The sequence below is a fragment of the Neomonachus schauinslandi genome, chromosome 12 (assembly GCF_002201575.2).
Source record: "Neomonachus schauinslandi chromosome 12, ASM220157v2, whole genome shotgun sequence".
Classification (NCBI taxonomy): Eukaryota; Metazoa; Chordata; class Mammalia; order Carnivora; family Phocidae; genus Neomonachus; species Neomonachus schauinslandi.
In genome coordinates, this window is record NC_058414.1 from 87,786,030 (window position 1) to 87,806,577 (window position 20,548).

Here is a 20,548-nt window from a genome sequence, read left to right on the forward strand (position 1 = left end):
GTTCACTAAGTCATTGGTAAATAATCCAGTGTTGACTTTTAATTTAGAAATAACTGGCCAAATTGATCCCAGCCTTTCTGACTACAGTTTTCCCCCTACAGAGTACATTGATTTGTATTACCTTCTTGTTTTCTCTCATTGTTTGTCTTTCTTTTTGTTATTTTATTTTCCTGCTGGTATAATATATGATCAGAAATATTGAACTTTCATGATTTTATATATTTTGAGCTCAGAAATTCCCTTTAGTTGTCATCTTTCCCGAGTGAGGCTTCATCTTTTTTCTTCACATGTTATAAAAATAATCTTTTTATTGATGTATAATGTACAGAAAAGTGTACAGATCATAATTGTACAGCATGATGAATTTTCACAAAATGAACATAATGGTATAGTCCCCACCCAGATCAAGAAACAGAACATTACAGGGCGCCTGGGTGGCTCAGTAGGTTAAGGGTCTGCTTTCGTCTCAGGTCATGATCCCATGGTCCTGGATTGGGCCCTGCATCAGGGTCCACGCTTGGTTGGGAGTCTGCTTCTCTCTCTCTCCCTCTGCCCTTACCCCCTACTCGTGTGCATGTTCTCTCTCAAATAAATAAATAAAATCTTTAAAAAAAAAAAAAAAAGAAACAACATTACTAGCACCCGAAAAACCCCCCTTGTGCCCCCTTTTACAGTCAACCTCCTCCCCTTACCCCCACTGCCTTAGGATAACTGTTATTCTGATTTCTAACACCAAGTATTAGTTCTGTTTTTTAATTTTATGTTAATAGAATCCTCCTGTGTGTGTGTGTGTGTGTTGTGAGAGACTTCTGTTATTTGACATTATGCTTCTGAGATTCATTGCCTGAGCAATACTTAGATCATTCTAAGAGTTATACAGTATTTCATTGTTTGCCTGCCACAACTTATCCACTTTACCATTGGTAGACAATGAGGTGATTTCCTGTTTGTGGCTATTATAAAAAGTGCTGCTATGCACATTCTGTTCTAGTTCGTCTTCTGATGAATATATGCATGGATTTTTTTTAAAGATTTATTTATTTATCTGAGAGTGAGGTGTGTGTGCAAGTGGAGGGAGGGGCAGAGGGAGAGGAAGCAAGAATCCTCAAGCAAACTCCCCACTGAGCGCAGAGCTGATGCAGGGCTCAATCCCAGGACCCCAAGATAATGACCGGTGCCGAAATTAAGAGTCGGACACCTAACCGACTGAGCCACACAAGCACCCCTGGATTTTTGTTGTGTACATACCTAGGAGTAAGATATCTTGGTCACAGGATACACAAATATTCCATTTCGGCAGCTGAAACTACCAAATATTTTTCCTAAGTGATTGTACCAGTTTACGCTCCCACAGCAGTGCATGAGAGTTCCAGTTGCTCACCAACACTTTGAATTGTCTGTCTTTTGAATTTTAGCTATTCTAATGGTGTGTGGTTTTAATTTGAATTTTTCTAATGATTGAGATTGAGCGCTTTTTCATATGCTTATTGGCCATTTTAGTATCCTCTTTTGTGAAGTGCCTATCAAACCTTTACCCATTTTCCTATTGGGTCATCTATCTTTTTCTTACTGATTTGTGGGAATTCTTTATATATTCTGGATATAAGTTCTTTGTCAAATATATGTATTGCTAATATTTTTTTCTCAACCTGTGGCTTGCCTTTTCCCTCTCTTTATGGTTCTTAATTTTAATACAGTGAGATTTATCAATTTTAATGCTTTATGGTTAGTGATTTACAAAATCTTTTCCTATCTCAAGAACAAGGACATATCCTTTACTTTATTTCTGAATGCTTTTATGTGTCAGCTTTCACATTTAGATCTACACTCAATCTGGAATTTTTGGAGGGCGTGGGGTGGAGGGTATGGTGTTAAACAGAGGTCAAGACTTAGTTTTCTTTTTTTCCATATGCATACCCAATTGAAGTGCTGGATGATATTGCTTTCCTCCAGATGGGGTTAACCTATGTTCTGGTAGTTTGATAGATTTGGGGAGTTCACTTTAGCTGAATTAGGGCTGAGGTGAATTTGTATCACTCCATGGACCTTCTGTCCCCTCTCTGTGGGTGAACTCTCCAAGGGTCCTATTGAGATTGTGTCCCCAGACACTTTCTTCTTTTTTTCCCTTCCTTCCATTATTTTAATCAAAGCATAATTTACGTATAGTAACATTTACTCCTTTTAGTAGAGTTCCGTAAGTTTTGACAAACGCATACGGCTGTGTAAAAACCACCACAATTAGAATAGAGTAGCTCTGTCCAGTCCAAAATGGTTCTCCTTCTTGAAGTTTTTCCTACTCAGCTCTGGGCAGCTGCTGAAAACTGTGCTGTGCAGAAGTATCCTGCTTGGTTTCTTGTTCTCTGTCATGTTTTTGTGTCTTAAGGATTCAGCAAATGCCTTGAGGGAGAAATCACTGAATGTGAGGCCACTTTTCCAGGCCTTCTTTCTCTCCAGGATGTTGGCCCCTTAAGTCTTGGTTACTGCAGCAGCTCTCTGATGCCTTCAAACAGATTTTTGGTTTTTGGAATTTTACCCAGAGTTTCTAGCTATTCTCTGTGAGTACTAAACTGCTACAGGCTACTCATTTGTAGGCAAATGCATAAGTCGGTCTATCTGCATTAAACAGACTCATTAAGACCCTCCTCCAAAAATTTTTTCTTTGGTATAAATCTCAAAAGAGTAAAAGAAGTGTCGTTATTGGCAGCTATGACTACTCTGAGTGTTCAGTCATGGGAAGAGCTTTGGAATCAAACAAATCTCGGTGCAATTCCAACTCTGCTACTTATTAACTGTGTGGCAGTGAATCTGAATCTTTCCTTGCTTTCAGATGGGGCTAATAAAAACAACCGGTTTTATAGTTTTCTTTTGAAGATTAAATGAGATAACAGATGGGTGCCTGGGTGGCTCAGTTGGTTAAGCAACTGCCTTCAGCTCAGGTCGTGATCCTGGAGTCCCAGGATTGAGTCCCACATCGGGCTCCCTGCTCGGTGGGGAGTCTACTTCTCCCTCTGACCCTCTCCCCTCTCATGCTCTCTCTCACTCTCTCTCTCTCAGATAAATAAATAAAATCTTTTTAAAAAATGAGATAACAGATGTCAAGTTCTTTGCACATAGTAGGTATTCAATAAATGATAGATATTATTTTATAATATATTATCATTTCCCTTGGAGCTATAAAATACACTCATCTCTTAGAAATGATGGGGGGATGGAATGGGAGGGTCAGTGGTCCCTGCAACACAGTACCCTTCAGTTGAGCAGCCTCTTAGATGCTAAAAGGGGTGCGCTCATTTGAGCTTGTTTTATTCACAACCATTACAAAGTCATTCACAGATACTGAGACATGCACGAGACATTTTTTTTCCCCCTCGGAGATCATAGAATTATATACAAACCATGTGAATTGGAGGGATCTTAAATCTCTATTCAAAAAATTCATGTTGCAGATGAAGGAATTGAGGGCCCTAAAGTGGTTAAACGACTTGGTCAAGGTTGGTTCACTCATTAGTATTTATTTAAGTGACCAAATTCCCTAAGATCACATATTTCTTCCCTTCTAAAACACTCCCAGCTCCCATATTCCACTATAAATGAAAAACAGAGACAATTCACAAGAGACAATTAGTGATGTTTTATTGTTACTGGCTCATTCTGACTAAAACCCATAGATCTATTTTTAAATATTTTAATTTCCATCCCCACAAATTATGTGACTTCCTGCCAACTACGACTGACATAGCTACTTACCATTCCTTTCCCATTCCAAGGATTATGTCCTATAGCTTTTCATTCTTCTGTTATTAAGAAATATTCTGCCTTATCCTCCAATGCACAAGACTGAAAGGAGCTCACATAAGCCCACAGACAGCAGCTCTCTTCAAGTTTGCCAAGTGAGAAGGGGGCGCAGGGGACTTCCATCATTCTGGGCACTGAATACAAAAGTGGCCATATGCGTCCCTGGCACTCTCCTCTGTGGGTAGGGCTAGGTGACCAGCACCACTACCACTGTCATGAGTTCCAGCAAAGACGGCACTTGGAGGATCATTTTTTGGTAAGTCCCCTTGTTTGGCACATCTTTCAGCATTGTGTACTCTGCCAACAGACAGATAAGCCTGAGTCCCATATGGGCCAAGTAACTTGAAAGTGTTTCATGATCACAGAGCACACAGTCATCTTATAAAAGCCTCTACCTCATGCCAGGATCCTCAAGGGCTACTCCTGGAACACTCGTTCCCTAGATCTTCACGTGGGCTACTCCTTCCTAGAAATATATCTTCAGCCTCGATGTCTTCTCTTTGGAGAGACCATCTTTCACCATGCAACCTCTGGTGGCCTTTCACTGGCCCTCTATGGCAACATGCGGTTTTATTTCCTCATGATCAGAAACACGTGTGTTGTCTCTACTCCACCAGAACACAGGCTCTGGGAAAGCAGTCCTTGCTCATCTCTGTGGGCCCCATCCTGGTGCAGAGTACTCACTCAATAAGTGAATGTGGGCATGTATCCTTTCAATACACCCATCAGGCTGGGTCAGCCCTTGGGTTTGAATACTTTCTTCACTACTTACTAGCTGGGTGAATCGAGGCAAATGACTTAAATACAATGAGCTTCTTAGGGCTAAGACTGAAACTCACTAGGCTGCTATAGAGATCAGATGAGATAGATGTGTACCAGGTACTTAGCACAAAGGTTGGCACTAAGAGCCCTTAATACATAGTATTTATTATGTCCGTAATGAAAGCAGAGCATATTACAAAAGAGTCATGGAGGATTTTTAAAGATAAATATTAATGTTAAAATCAAGGGGTCCTACCCGAAGGGGTACGTGCACCCCGATGTTTATAGCAGCAATGTCCACAATAGCCAAACTGTGGAAAGAGCCAAGATGTCCATCAACAGATGAATGGATAAAGAAGATGTGGTATATATATACAATGGAATATTATGCAGCCATCAAAAGGAATGAGATCTTGCCATTTGCAACGACGTGGATGGAACTGGAGGGTATTATGTTGAGTGAAATAAGTCAAACAGAGAAAGACATGTATCATATGATCTCACTGATATGAGGAATTCTTAATCTCAGGAAACAAACTGAGGGTTGCTGGAGTGGGGGGTGGGGTGGGAAGGATGGGGTGACTGGGTGATAGACACTGGGGAGGGTATGTGCTCTGGTAAGCGCTGTGAATTGTGCAAGACTGTTGAATCTCAGATCTGTACCTCTGAAACAAATAATGCAATATATGTTAAAAAAAAAAAAAAAGAAGAAGAAGAAGAAGGTAGCGGGAGGGGAAGAATGAAGCGGGGGAAATCGGAGGGGTAGACGAACCATGAGAGACGATGGACTCTGAAAAACAAACAGGGTTCTAGAGGGGAGGGGGGTGGGAGGATGGGTTAGCCTGGTGGTGGGTATTGAGGAGGGCACATTCTGCATGGAGCACTGGGTGTTATGCACAAACAATGAATCATGGAACACTTCATCTAAAACTAATGATGTAATGTATGGGGATTAACATAAGAATAAAAAAAAATAAAATAAAATATAGGACACTTCAAAAAAAAATCAAGGGGTCCTAATTCAACCACATAAAATAAAATTTTAAAATAATTAAAACCTGGTTCTTGTTGGCTATACAAAGTTATTCGTTTTTATAAAGGATCCCTAATTTAACCTTTGTAATAACTACCTGTTATAATTATGTATCACCTAAGACCCTCCCCTTCACCCAACCCTTCGGTATCCATTTGGGAAATGGCATCTTTCCGTGAATACTTGTGGTAGGAATTTTAAGGTAGAATTGTAATCACTCTTTGCAAATTTGTACTGGCAATGTTTTTTCATTTGGGTAACCTAGGAAGGTGCTAGTTTCTGTTTCTCATGCTACCGACTGGCTTTAGCTAGGGGTTTTTTGAGGTTTTTAAGAAAATCACTACTCTTGGAGAACTAGAAATCTGATTGAGAGGACAGAAATTTCTCCTTTCCTTTTTTTTTTTTTAAGATTTTTATTTATTTGAGAGAGAGAGAATGATAGAGAGAAAGCATGAGAGGGAGGAGGGTCAGAGGGAGAAGCAGACTCCCTGCTGAGCAGGGAGCCTGATGTGGGATGTGATCCTGGGACTCCAGGATCATGACCTGAACTGAAGGCAGTTGCTTAACCAACTGAGCCATCCAGACACCCTCTCCTTTCCTTTTATTACACCTTGATTCTCCCAGAGCTAATGCTTTCATATAAAACCCAGATGGCCCCACATGCCTGAGCAGACGGTTCAATCAAAGGATCAATAAATAGCACCTGGCTGTTTGCCATGGGTTGGGAAGGGGGTTGTGGGAGGAAGACAGGCTCACTTGCCTAACACAATCCTGCTCTCTCTCCCTTCCCCTCTTCCTTCATCTCAGGTGTTTTCCTTCTTTACCATCCGGTCTAGACTCAGCTTTGTCTACAGAGAATTTCAGTAACTGCCTTTGAGCCAGGTCAGCCGGAATCCATGTGTTGGGCACCGAATTAAAAGCTTAAAGGGGTCCAGTGAATAATAGGCACCCAGGAATCTATTTGAAGTTGCAAGGTAACTAATGTTAGAAAAAGATTTTAAAACAGGGAGTAAGAGCTTCATCAGTTTTGTGGCCCTTCAATTCTAACTTGGCAGGAAGAAAAATGGAGCAGAGACTGCCTTGAAAGCTAATGAATGTTAATATGCACAAAATTTGGCCTACAGTTTTGGGAAGTTCATCCATGGTTTCCATTCATTCATTCAACAGGTATTTCTTGATGTCCTCCTGCATGCTGGCAGGGGACTAGAAGCTGTAAGGAACTGGATTATGAAGCAGGCTTAGGCAAGCTTTCCACCTAGGAAATGTCTCACGATTTTTTTTTTTTTAAAGATTTTATTTATTTATTTGACAGAGACACAGCGAGAGAGGGAACACAAGCAGGGGGAGTGGGAGAGGGAGAGGCAGGCTTCCCGCTGGTCAGGGAGCCCGATGTGGGGCTCGATCCCAGGACCCTGGGATCATGACCTGAGCCAAAGGCAGACGCTTAACGACTGAACCCCCCAGGCACCCCAGGCCTCACGATTTTATTGTCCCCTTCTCCTCAGGTTTATAGGAAAGACCTCCAAACTTGGACCCACAGTAGAAGAAACAAAATTTAAGTGGGTTTGAGAGCTCTTGTCACTTTCTGGCTTTGTAACCCGGAAGTGTAATTATATGTTTTATCACTCCAACTGGATTTTAGCCTCCTTCAGATGCGGGCCCCCATTCCCAGAACGCTGAGCAAGGAACTTTAAAGATTTTTTTTTTTTTTTTTTTTGGACAGAGAGAGACACAGCGAGAGAGGGAACACAAGCAGGGGGAGTGGGAGAGGGAGAAGCAGGCTTCCCGCAGAGCAGGGAGTCCAATGCGGGGCTCGATCCCAGGACTCTGGGATCATGACCTGAGCCGAAGGCAGACGCTTAACGACTGAGCCACCCAGGCACCCCAAGAGCAAGGAACTTTAGATGTATGACAGAACAACAGTAGATGTGTGCACTTGGGACCAGTGGGAAGAGGTGGTAGAGGTTGAGGGAGGGGAGCTACAGATAGCCTGAGTGGCTGCTCCAGATTAAGGAAAGGGATAGCACCCAGATTTACTGACAAATCTGTGAGCCCCTCAAGGTTCCCTGATCGTTAGTTTGCATAACAGCCTTCCTCAGATGTATACAAACCATAAGTAACATGCTAAGCAGCTTTTTGTTTTGTTTTGTTTTTTTACCTGTGAAAACTTAAATGAGAATCTAGGAATCCAGATCCAGTTTCTAGCAGTGAGACTCCAAGCCAGTCCCTTCACCTCTATGAACTTCTGTTTTCTTCCAATGCCCGGTGGCAGAGGCTGGGGATGGATGAAAGCAAGCTATATTCTTTTTTTTTTTTTTTAAAGATTTTATTTATTTATTTGACAGAGAGAGACAGCAAGAGAGGGAACACAAGCAGGGGGTGGGGGAGAGGGAGAAGCAGGCTTCCCGCCGAGCAGGGAGCCCGATATGAGGCTCGATCCCAGGACCCTGGGATCATGACCTGAGCCGAAGGCAGACGCTTAACGACTGAGCCACCCAGGCGCCCCGAAAGCAAGCTATATTCTTAAGGTCCACTTGAGATCCATTACTCTACTTGATTAAAGGCAAACATTAAAAGCGCAAAGTTGCATTTCATACTCATACTCATTAGAAGTCCTTGTTGCATTGTGTTGGGAAAGGCTTAAGGGTATAATGGTGATTTAGTCTCACAGTTGTTATTTCTTTGGTCTTTCTAATGTTTAATATTTATTGCTGTGTTTCAGGTGCAAGAGAGTTAACTCTAGATTATCTACTAGTACATTTCTATAATTGTAATCCTCCAGACTCTCCTCTACCCATTAGTCAAGTTCCTGACCATCACCAACAGAAGACTCTGGACAAAGCAAAGGGCCCAAATGGTCTTTGAGAGTCTGAAGCTTGGAAGGATTGTGGTTGGGCTTGGAGAAGGGGGTGTCCTTGACTATGTTCTAAAGCCTTTGTCTTTGATTATTGGCATTTGTAGTACTCCCTGTTCTGTATTAACTATATCACCTTCTCCACCCCATTACTTAGAGTAAGTTAGAGGTTGACACTGGAATAATTGTGCTCATTTTCTTAAAATGCAATTGCACAACATCCGGTGGTAACTTATTTCCCCCTTTAAGGTCCTAACTCACAATAGTACCTGAGGAAGAAATGATATTTTAAAACATACAGTCTACAGTAACTAAAATTCATTCCACTTAATCATGTTTCCATCCTCCTTTTATACCAGGTATCATTAAAACATTTTAAGATCCTTCAATCAAATTCTACAAGGATTGGTGATCAACCAGAAGCCTCAGAAGTGGACATCTGATTGCTTACCTGTGAGTAGCGTTTATGTGATGTAGGGGTAGGGGAGGCTCTGTTCTTAGCAGTTACACAGCCTCTCTGTGCCTGATTTTTTAAATCCTTGCACCTAAAGATGCACTGTGAGAAGCCAGGCTTTCTGCTATGCTCCTCATAGTTTATTTACCAATTAATCCATCAAGTTTGGAAGGAATTGTTTTTTTCTGCTTTGTAATTTGATTTTTTGCTTTGTTTTTTTCCTGCATATATAACATCTTAAGCAAAATAGTCCCAGATCAATAATAATGAAGTCCTCACTTCCAGCAAAGAATGCTGATGACTTGAGGGAATGGAGAGATGATAAGTCAGTCTTCCCCAGTGAATAAGCTCACCTTTGCACAGACACTGGTGATTTCAGGAACAATAAGTACCATTACTTCCGGTGAACCCTCCTCAGCCGGAAGGAGAACTTCCACCGCTGGGAGGTCTACTGGGGAGCAGAAAGAGGGGATTTCAGAAGGGAGAGGATATGGAAAGTAAAGGAAATTTCACTTGTTCACAGTGTTGCCCAGGCTGGCACCAGTAAGAGGGAAAGTTTTTCAGGAATTCAGAGTGGTTCCCAGACAATTGTTGTTTCCGGATTATATCCCTTGCACCCCGTAGTAGTTTGCTCGGGTTGCCATAGCAACATACCACAGACCGGGTGGCCTAAACAACAAAAATTTCCCCACAGTTCTGGAGGCTAAAAATCTGAGATCAAGATGTCAGCAGGGTTGGCTTCTCCTAAGGCCTCTCTGCTTGGCTGGCACATGGCTGTCTTCTCCCCGTGTCTTTGCATGGCCATCCTGTAGCGTGCACACGTGTTTTGTGTCTCTCTGTGCATCCAACATTTCCCCTTCTGACAAGGACACCAGTCATCAGATTAGGGCTCATCCTAATCATCTCATTTTAAGTTAATCCCCTCTTTAAAAACTTGATCTTCAAATACAGTTACATTCTAAAGATTAGATGTAGCCTCTGAACCTACAATTTATTTGCTTTAAGACTATCTCCAAATGATGATTATTAGTGGTCCTTTCTCCTCATTTGCTGCCCTCTATCACAACAAGTGGAAATAAGACTGGAGAGGGGCTGGAAGAAAAATATGATTAGCTGACCCCAGGAGACTTACCTCTCTTCTCAAAAAGGTAGGAGACAGTAAATAGCATGAGCCTGCCCCAGATCCTATCACTCTTCCATGAGAGCGCTGTTCCAGGAGGGAAGGACGATGAGTTTAGATTGGGATTTACTGAGTGTGAGGACTTGTGGAATCTCAAGGGCCTATGCCAGTCTGAAGCTCAGGTGAGAGCTAGAGACAGAGATGTCCCCAGTCATAACCTCTACTTAGGAATTAGAACCATGAGAATGGATGAAGTCATCCAGAGAGATTGCGTGGAGATAGAGGAGCGGTGTTTCCAAAATGCCACCAGAAATTGTACGCAGAAGGTTTTCTTGGTAAATAACAGAAGAACCCTCCCACGAAAAAGAAATCCACATGCAACTTCTAATGAGGGGTTGTAAGAACATATATATTAACTAATATATGTCTATCTATTTCTCTCTGCTCATTTATTTGGACCTATTTTATTTCTTTTTCTGTCCCCTCCTTTGGGTCTATGCCCCACACCATTCCTGTGGGGCTTGTCCTCCCCAAATTTGCCAACCTCTAGCTAACTGTACCCATGAGCATGTGTTTGACTCCCCAAGTTTCTGCCAAGGGGGTCTCACACATCAACTCCTTCCTTTGTGGCCATTGTTTTCATCAACCAATCAGAGCTGATCAGACTGGACGATAGGGGAGCCCGGGGTTAGATTCCTCAATGTCAAGAGAGACAGAAAGTAGATCCTTCTCAGGGTCAGGGGCATAGACCATCTTGTCTAGACAGCCAGTAAAGGGCTCAGTGGAAGGGAGTGGACAACTTTCACATTGAACTCCTTCCTTAGTCCATTGATCCCTGCTGGTTTTCCCCACTCCTCTACCTGTGCTCTCAAGGAGGCTTTGGCAATATTTTAGAGTTTCACAGCCAGGCCAGAATGGGGGCTGGTGGAGCGTGGAGAGGCCATGGGCCATGATGGCCATAACAATCTTCTCTCTAGGCCCCACCAGCAAATGTCATTTCTCATGGGGCCATGTTTATCCCAGCACTAGTTTTCCTGCTTTCTGTGATACAAACAAAAGGAGGAAAGATATTTATTCATTTCGTTTATTTTCTGAAGTATTACATTTCTTCCTTTAAGTTCTCTCCTTGCAATTATTTTCTTTTTCTCTCCTCTCTTAGTTATCTTTCTTTAGCAGAACCTTGATCTTTCCTTGGATTGTCTGATGATCCATGGAAGAAACTGTCTGAGGTCTGGAAACTTCCTCCTTCTCTGCAAACCCCACCCATGTTCTTTAATGAATTGTGAGATACCAGCTTTCTTCATGTACCCACTTCCACACTTCCCTCTTGGTGTTCTTTGAGTAGCTAGAAAAAGATGCCAATTTTTATGCAGCTACCCAGAATATCAGTGACACCTGAATCAGTGATTTTTACTCAAATTGTTATTTATGTAACATGAGAAAAGAGAAATTTTGTAGTCAAGAGAAAATAGCTCTACAATCCATGAATGGCCTAGATGGGGTGTTCCAAATGAATGGTGGCCAATGGCCAGCATAGGTGCCTCCTGACTGTGTTTCATTAATTTCAGTCAGCTATAAGGTTTGGAGAGAGAGATGATTTTCCTATGAGCATGTAAAAGAAGTGCTTTAGTGGTAAGGCTTTGCCCTTGTTTAAGAACAGCATAAATGGGAGATTTTATAACCACTGTGGGCCAATATTTTTGGAGTCGGTTGAAACTCCAGATGGAGTGGAAAGAGAAGTTTCTTTTTTTCTTCCTCTTTTCGTGAGTTTTGCAGAACGAGTCTCCCTGGACACCTTTAATAAAGTGCTCAGTCTCTTGTTTAGTTCAGGTGTGCCCAAGCTTGTTACCACAGGATCTGAAGGGGTCTTTCTTAAAACTAAGAATCTTTTCTATAGAATTCTGGTAGTGGCTCTAGAACCAGCCTGATATGTGAGAATGTCTTGAATCCACTCCTTCCCCAAGAGTCTCACCTTTAGGAGTCTGCGCGTAGGTCCTTGTCATGAGGTATAAGGAAGAAAATATGCAATGAGCCCAAGTTTGGTGAGGGACTGAAAGGACAAAAGGAACACAATCCCATAGTCATCTCAACATTCTGGAAACTTCCATGTTAGGTGGGGTAAGAGGACATTCCAGCATCACCCTATTCGGATTTTGTAACTTTGGCCAAATGATGGCAGTTTCGAGGCCAGGGAATTGCAGCTGGCTTTAGGAGGTGCCTCTGTGGAAGCACACATTCCTGCCTAGCACAGCTCTTGACAGAGGGGGTTGTGCCAGGGTGGACAAGCCAAGATGAAGGCCACAGAGGGCAGGGAGAAACATAGACAGTGGTGCCAGGAGCACTTTCTAGAAGAAAGTCTCTTCTAGAACTCCTTTCCAGACTTTTGTTCCAATGGGTATGAGTAAAGAGAAAAAGAATGATTGTGCTATTTAATAGATTTCAACCAAAATGATCAAAAGTCTTACCTGAGGCTCTAACTATGAGTGGATTTATATAGTCCAAGGACATAGTTCCAGCTGCTTCTGAACTCTGCTTTGGAATGTTCAACAAAATGCGGCTGTGGACATCTTGCAGTACGTGCAGCCGTACTCCAAGAGGGTTTACGTAGAACAAGCAGTCAGAGTGGGGACATCTGAAACAGTTTCCTTCCTACCGTTCTCTACATCCAGGTCCACCTTAACGCCAAATTAAATCTAGATTTTTTTTAATCGACTTTTACTAAGGAAAAGGCAGAGCTGCATTCCCTGACACAGATATTTTAGGCCAAAATTATTACTTGGGCCTTTCTTTTCCTCCTCCTTTTTGCTATTTCAAAACAAAATGTCTATCATTCACTCTAACACCAGCGTTTAAGAGCTGGAGACAAATGGAGTCTGAATATTCACGCCAATGTGGTACAAATGAGCTGTGATTTCAGGATGCTGGCTGTTTCTCTGACAGGAGAAAGGAGCAGTTGACTAGTTTAATATCTTTGGCTGAAAACACTTTCTTATAAAGGGATGGAGAAGGCCAACGTTAATATTGGGTCCTGTTATTTAATGACCAGAAAGGATATATCATGGAATGGGGCATCCTCAGACTGGGGAAAGTGTGTTTATCATACCCAGAGGATGCAAAGGGGAGAGAGAATATACACACAGGATGAGACTGAAGGAAGGAACTCTTCTAAAAACATTTTCTCCAAGTTCTTCAAAGAATTCCTTCCATAAGTATATTATACCCATGATTGTGAATATGATTCCATCACAGACTTATACCGTGTATAAACATAAAGACATCTGTTGTAATGAGAGACTCTGGGGATATTTCTAACTGCCTCCCTCAGAATGTGGCTAATGGTTTAGAAATAAAAGATGCAGTTGTAAGTTGGGGTTTAAGGGGGAGGCTTGTGACCACCATTAGCACCATCTGTCCTTTTTCTTGTTCCTCAAACGCATATATTCAGTTACTCATGAATTTACTGTTTCTACAGTATATCGAACTGGACCCTCTCCATCTCAGATGCTATGTTAGGTCTGGGCTATATTAGCAATTCTAGTGTTCCTTCATTCTCTCCTACAAAATGGACTATTTCTTTATTCAATGCAATGGAAAATTTGGTGAATCCAATAATGCGTTCATTGACGTAAATTGTGATTTCCAATACTTTTATTTTTCATTGGCCTCATCTTGGCAAAGAGTCATAATATTTTAAATTTCTCTGCACTCTTGTCCACCTGTCATGCTTAATTATGTGGTTTATAGGCAAAACAAGCAATGCACTGGCTATATCTGTAATTTTTTGCTGCAAATTGCTTTGAAGAACGATGCATAATTGCGCCCAATGTTATTTGTTTCCTAAATTCTGGTTTTCAGGAAACATTTTTTAAAGGGGGACATAACTGTAGTTTCAAAGAAATTGAAAATTAAAAGCAAAGTAAGGATACTGTGACATTTTTATGGAATGCTCAAAAGACCCTAAGGTGAGAAATCCAAAGTTGATTTGCCATGAAACCAATGGAGCTGAAACTGTAGGGCCCCTCCCTTGGATACGTCTCTGCCACAACCCTTCTGCGAATGTTTTTTTACATTTAAAACTGTATTCTCTTTCTTAAAGAAGGCCTCCCGAATAATCTTCACATCCCACAAATGTGGCTCTGCCCCGAGACCGACACAAACAGATAAACTTAGATGATTGATCTTCACGTTTAAAGCTAATTAAATTTTAAAAAGCAAAGAGTCAAAGTGTGAAGTACTGTATTTTATTTTTTAAGACTTTAGAATGAATTCAGCTTATTTTCTAAAGTAAACCCCACTTAAGTGAAATAATACATCAGTTTGCCAAAACACAAATGAACATAAACAGGAGATTTCAGGGGCACCTGGGTGGCTCAGTTGGTTGGGCATCTGCCCTCGGCTCAGGTCATGATCCCAGGGTCTTGGGATCAAGTCCCACATCGGGCTCCCTGCTCAGCAGGGAGCCTGCTTCTCCCTCTGCCCTCCCCCTGCTTGTGCTCTCTCTCTCTGTTAAATAAATAAAATCTTTAAAAAAAAAAACACAGGAGATTCATTTTTACTTCACTAATAAGCATCACGTATGAGCTTACCCTAACATGGAGTAGGCCAAATCCAGGAAACAGCTCCTACTAAAGCGCATTTTTACAGAAGCATAGATCCTTCCAGGCAATCACCGGTCATTTCATCATCAAGGTTCTTGCCAGAGTCTACCTTATATTATCCACTTACAAGTCTTTTGAGATGGGAGCATTGTTCTGTGATTAAAAGCACAGACTCTGGGGCCAGGCTGCCTGGATGTAAATGCCAGCTCTATCATTTCCTAGCTCTGTTACCTTGGAGACATGACTCACCTTCTCTGGGCCTTTTTATCTGTAAAATGGAGACAATATGGATTGTTATGAAGATTTAAATTGATACTTAAAAAGTTCTGAGAACCGTGCTTGGTACAGAGTAGGCTAAGTAAATAAACTTCTCCATGTGGACTGTAAGCTTGTATGGGTTCTTTTGTGGGTTTACTCTTACATCTCCTCACAGTGCCTAGCTTGATCAGCCATTAATGAATGGCCCTATAATCAGGGGTCACAAACTGGCAACCTGAGTCCCACATTGACCTGTATATATATGCTGCTCTTGCCCAGCAAGGGTGGTTTGTTTTTTCTTTTTTTTGAATTTGAATGCTCTTAGGGGTGCATTCATTCTCCTCCAAGTGGAGGGCACTTCAGGTAATGAGAGAGAGAAAGCAGCGACAAAGGCCCAGAGGCAGAAACAAGGGCTGCATTATTGCAGGACTAAGGAGTGTGGCCTGGGCTGTGAGTTGTGTTTTCACGTTGAGGGTGGGGTCGGGAGAGGAGTCCTGTGATGGGTGCAGTGAAGCCATTTCATGGAGGGCCTCTGGGGGTTCCAGAGATGCAGGATGGTGGCGTGTGGGAGGCAGATCATTCTTCCTCACTAGCCCCTTCAAAACCAAGGCATGTAAACCTCCCAGTCATCATCCCTCACCTGCTTATTCCCCAAACCAGGAGTCCCACATGGCCAACAGCTTCCCAGACCCATAGGCCGTCACTGAATGGAGACAGTAGTAAACCTTGGGTTGCTCCTGTTTCCAGTTGAAGGCATCTTTGATTGCTCCTCCTGCTAACAAAGAATATTCAAGTTCAAGTTAAAATAGCCTGTCACTGCTGGGGTCAATTCAGCCCCATCTGTAACATCTGTTTTTGAAATTCAGCTGAGACCCTGACTTAAATGCATTTAACTTAAAAAGCAGCAAGAGAACATCTTGTTTTCCTGAATGTCCAGGGGCTGTGTGTCAACAAATAAAAGGTCTGTTTGTGGTATTCAAAGGGGAAAAGCTGGTTGTGAGATGTTCTGCCACTGGGGTAAATTTATTATGGACTGTTCATTTCTTGGAATCATGAACCAAAGTTTGAAAAAACAAAGTGGACCAGCTTTGTTTCAGTCAGCAAATTTTGGCTTAATGGTGGGTGGGAAACGTGCTTTTCTTGTCAGAAGGTCACTGAGCTGGATGGCTTCCAGAAAGATGCCCTCATTCATGCCTCCTACTTTAGCCACGTGAAGTTGATATCTTAAGTGGATTCTCTATGTCTATATAAATTGTGGCAGACAGCATCTGATATATCATTATTTTTATATTACTTACACAGGACCTGAGGTGGGAAAGAAGGGGTGAGAATAGTTCATCATCCCTCAAACCTGACTAGCTACTTTAGTCCTCACCCACTTCTTCAAGAGAGACAAGTAGAGAAAAGTTTGATTTATCAGCACCCGGAAGAGTGTCTGGCGCAAAACAGATGTCTTTATATATGTATTTGTTTAATGAATATAAACTCTGGTCTTATAAACTCACGTTCTCTTTATGAATGCATGTCTGTATGTGTATTAATATCATTCCTGTTTGAAAAAGCTGTTACTGCCTATGTCCTATTTTAGTCCAAAGAAAAGCATTAGGTCACTCCTGTCGCTCTCTCTCGGAGCAGTGTGTTTTTCCTTTCTAATCCTTATCCCAATTCGTATTTTATTTATTTATTGCCTATCTCTACCATCAGACTATAAGCCCAGCAAGGGCAGAGTAGTCGTGTTCACAACTTATTTGCCACACCAAGCAAGGTGGCTAGTACACGGGTATTACTTCACAATATTTGTTGAATGTTTTTCCTGAAGTTTTCATTGTGATGATGGTTGCAGAGCCTTAACCACTTTTGATTATGTATGAATTTAATCACAGTGAAGAAGACAATAGGGCTTGTAATGCAGTTGAATATGCAGAGAGCTTTTGTGTGATGACACACTCACACTCACTCATTTGACCATACACTTTATTGAAGGTCATGGTGGAATGGGTTAGTCTAACCATCTCTATTTTCTCAAGTTGAAGTTGTTGAGCCACATCTGCCATTATAGCTGGCCAAGATCAATGTCATAGCACATGGCAATAGTTTAAGATTTTTTTTCTCTCTTAAACAGTTAACTCATTCCTGGTGGTATTAATCTATGACTTCAGCCTTATTAGCAATAAATTCTGGCCCACCAAGCTACCTGGTAAAGGCAGTACAAGGATCTATGGTCAGAAAGAAGATCTTTTCAGTGCCCAATGGACATACAGTTTAATGTGCATATTCATTTGTCTGGTGGTCACTGTAGACCTTTCTTATGGTCAAGCAAAACAGGAACACTTCAACTTGAGTGGGAACAAAGTAGATTCACTTGCTCCATTTTGCTTTGGCTGTCTGCGTAGACAGGGCTGAAATGGGATCTCAAGAGAAATGCTCATTCGTTTACCGGAGGTGCAATTCCACAACAGTTTCTTGCTTTGTATGCTTGAAAAGATTCCCAAAGAAACAAAGTTGGATGCAGAAAAAATAATGGGAGAAAAGAAAAATAATACTCTGAATTCTGAACAATTCTGCTTTATTAGGTTGAGCTGTCTGCCAGCTGGCCACAGTGTTGACTACTTGTAATATATACTTTTGGTAGGCTGCATGTAGTTCTTGGAACTGTTTATATTAGACGGCAGAAACTTAATTATTCCAAAATTGGCAAGACTTGCTTTGTTACTTACTACAAAATTGCTTAGTCATCTTTATACCTAGCATGGACAGCATTGTTTGAGTGTGAAAAACTGGGAAATGCGCATGTTCTCCAAAGAGACTTTAGATCAGGTAGAAAAACAAGAAGGTATCATTTCTTGCAAGATGCTTAGCAGGTGGTTGCCACATGTTTTAATTGGACAAGCGAGGTGCCTGTTGAGTTGGAGTCCTTGATTACAAGTATTTCTCTGTTTTCCTTGTGGGTTTTGTCAGAAGTAAAAACCCACTGCTGCTGCTTCCTAGATTGTGTTCTCCTCCTGCATTTTGCAAAGCACAGGTTTTCCAGCAAGAGGCTGAGGAACCCTAGAATCAGCTGTCAGAACAGCTTTCTTGCTCTCCTAAACAAACAAGGATGTCCTTTCAAGCTGGTTGTCACCCAGGTCCTCCCTTTGACTCTTTTGGTTTGAATACCTATCTTACCATACTTGAACTACTGCTTTCCAAATGCAGTGCAGATTTATGGAGCTCCAGCAAGGAAGCAGGCAGGCAAAATGAGTCTCTTCTGTGCGTTTTAGGATTTGAGGTGGCGCCGGAGGTCTCCAGGTTTTTCCAGGAATGCCCGTGGCAACCTCACACTCTTCCTGTGACCTGGGCTGGGGCTCCTGAGAGAGATGGTGAGAAAAGATAAAAGTCCTATAGCCAATGGGTAATGACACCAGGCTTGGGAGAGGTGGGTTCCCAAGCAAACATCCAGAACAGTGCCTTATGTTTCTAATTACTGAGCATGGTTAGAGAGCAAAATCAGGCAACACTTTTTTTTTTTTTAGACTGATGGAAGCATTTAAATCGGCTCTGAATGTCAGTATTTTCTAATTATGATGGAGGAGTGGCAAGGAATCTCCAAAGGCCTTGGCAATTTAGAGAGTTTCAGCCCAACTCTGATTCTCTTCTTTTCTTATTCATCATATGTCTTCTTTGTCCTTCTTTCTCTTTGAACGTCCCAGAACTAGCCTATTCCCTCAGTTACAAATGCCTAATATCCCTCTTCCTGAAACCAGAATGTCTTTCTAAGACAAGGTTCTTTTCCACTAGAGGAAAACAACCACAGCTACAAATCGCAACATAAAATAGAGCTCCATAGTGAACCACCACCACCGCCAAGGTAGTACTAAAAGCTGGCCTGGAGACACCCACGGCCTTTTGAAAATGCCTCAGCCAAGTTCCTCTGTTTACCAATTAAGTGCAGTGAAAGAAATGCCCTGGAATCCATTCCAATTCAACAAGTATTCAACGTTGCTGACTGTGAGAAAAACTAGTCCGTTAAGGGACTATTTGATCGGCCCCTGAAATACTATTTCGAAGGATCACAAAAATGAGTAATAACCTCAAGGAGATTACCATCTTCTAGGAAAGACAGATATGTACCTAGAAATCCGAATACAAGCCAATAGAAATAGAATATGGGTATCCGCACAAATCCATGTCAGTGAGTAAGTGGTTCAGGGACCTTGTAGTCTTAGGCTAGTCTTAAACCTACACTGTGAGTCATTTCTTATGTGAAGAAAAGTCCAGAACTCTCCAAACTACAACTACCACCTACATGATTCATGTGAAAGGAAAGAGGAAGCAGTCTAGGCACTTTTCAATTTATTAACTGACTTCTATGTAGATTTATATGTTTAATTGTTTATCTATTATGTCCAAGGGATATCATGAATAATGTCCCTTGGTTTGGTTTCAAAGCTTTTCATTTAAGATTATAAACTCCTAGAAGATAGCCTCTAACTTGCTTCATAATTCTAGAACACAATAAATGTATTTGCGGATCATGATGAATAGAATTGAAAAATTCACTAAGGAATGATTAGTCCCCACTTAATAATAGCATGTCCTTCATGTGCAAACCTGTTACCACTAGCAAAGCACCTCTAGCACATAACTTTGAATTGTCTCCAGCAATGTAACTGGATATATAGCCTGCCATCCAAACTGTCTCACTGTGCTAATACCCTGTGTCAGCAAGATAGCTGGGTCTTAATTTTGGCTCAGGTCATGATCCCAGGGTTGTGAGATTGCTGGATATGCGTCCTGCTTAAGATTCACTCCCTCTCCCTTTCTTCTCTTCCCCACTAAAAACAACAACCACCACCACCACCACCACCTAGATCCAGAGCCTTAGCCAGCTATCTTGTTGACATATAAATCTACATATATCTTAAAAACTATCTTTCACTACAGCCCTAAATAGCTGGCCATTTCACCTCTACCTGACTCTTCAATAATAGGGGTTCACACTTTCTTAGCAGCCCTTCCTGTTGTTGGATCGTTCTGCTGGGGCAAGGACCCCACCCTTTTACATCAGAATTAGCTTCTGTTATCAGGCATACAGTTAGAAAACACATTTCTACATTTCTTCTGGCCAAGCTATGCATTTTTGGTCCTCACACAGACACAGGTTGGTGGAGAAGTTCCATCTTTGCCTCAGCGTTCACACCTATGCCTTTTACTTCTCTCTAGAGGCCAAGAGCAGAAGTGGCCCCAGGCCTGTTCTGATTTAGTATTAACCTATGTCTTTCAGTGTATTTTCTTTGAGTTTGCCAAGGAAAAGTATTTTAAACTCTGGGGGAAAAGGGCGCAGAAGCAGTTGTGTTCTGCATTTTCACTTCTCCTCACTCTTCTCAGAATGGTGTAGAGATTATTCTAAATGCCAGTGGTGGTTTTCCATTGATGGGCTGTGGTTCAGGACCTGGTGCCAAAGTTGTATACATCTCAGCCTTCTTTCTTTAAATGGAGGTAAACCTACTTTTCTACCTGAGCATCAAACAATGATTGCCCTAGAGATCTGAAGTGCTCCAAATGGAGCAGTAGTGTTTGTGATAACACTCTAAGATGCGACCTGAAGTCCCTAAATGTGTTGTCTTCCCAAGTGTTGGAGTCAGTGTACATAAACACCATCACTTCATAAATCTAAAATGCCCAAACTGCCCAC

General features: G+C 41.7%; 1 protein-coding gene across 3 annotated transcripts in view; it reads left to right on the forward strand.

Annotated features, from left to right (window-relative positions):
• CALD1 (caldesmon 1) overlaps nucleotides 1-20,548 on the forward strand; it is a 181,968-nt gene that overhangs the window by 56,672 nt on the left and 104,748 nt on the right. For all 3 annotated transcript variants that reach the window (XM_021692968.1, XM_021692963.1, XM_021692966.1), the window contains exon 2: nucleotides 8,804-8,897. The gene's annotated coding sequence lies outside the window, so the exon portion shown is untranslated. The remainder of the gene's footprint in view (nucleotides 1-8,803; nucleotides 8,898-20,548) is intronic.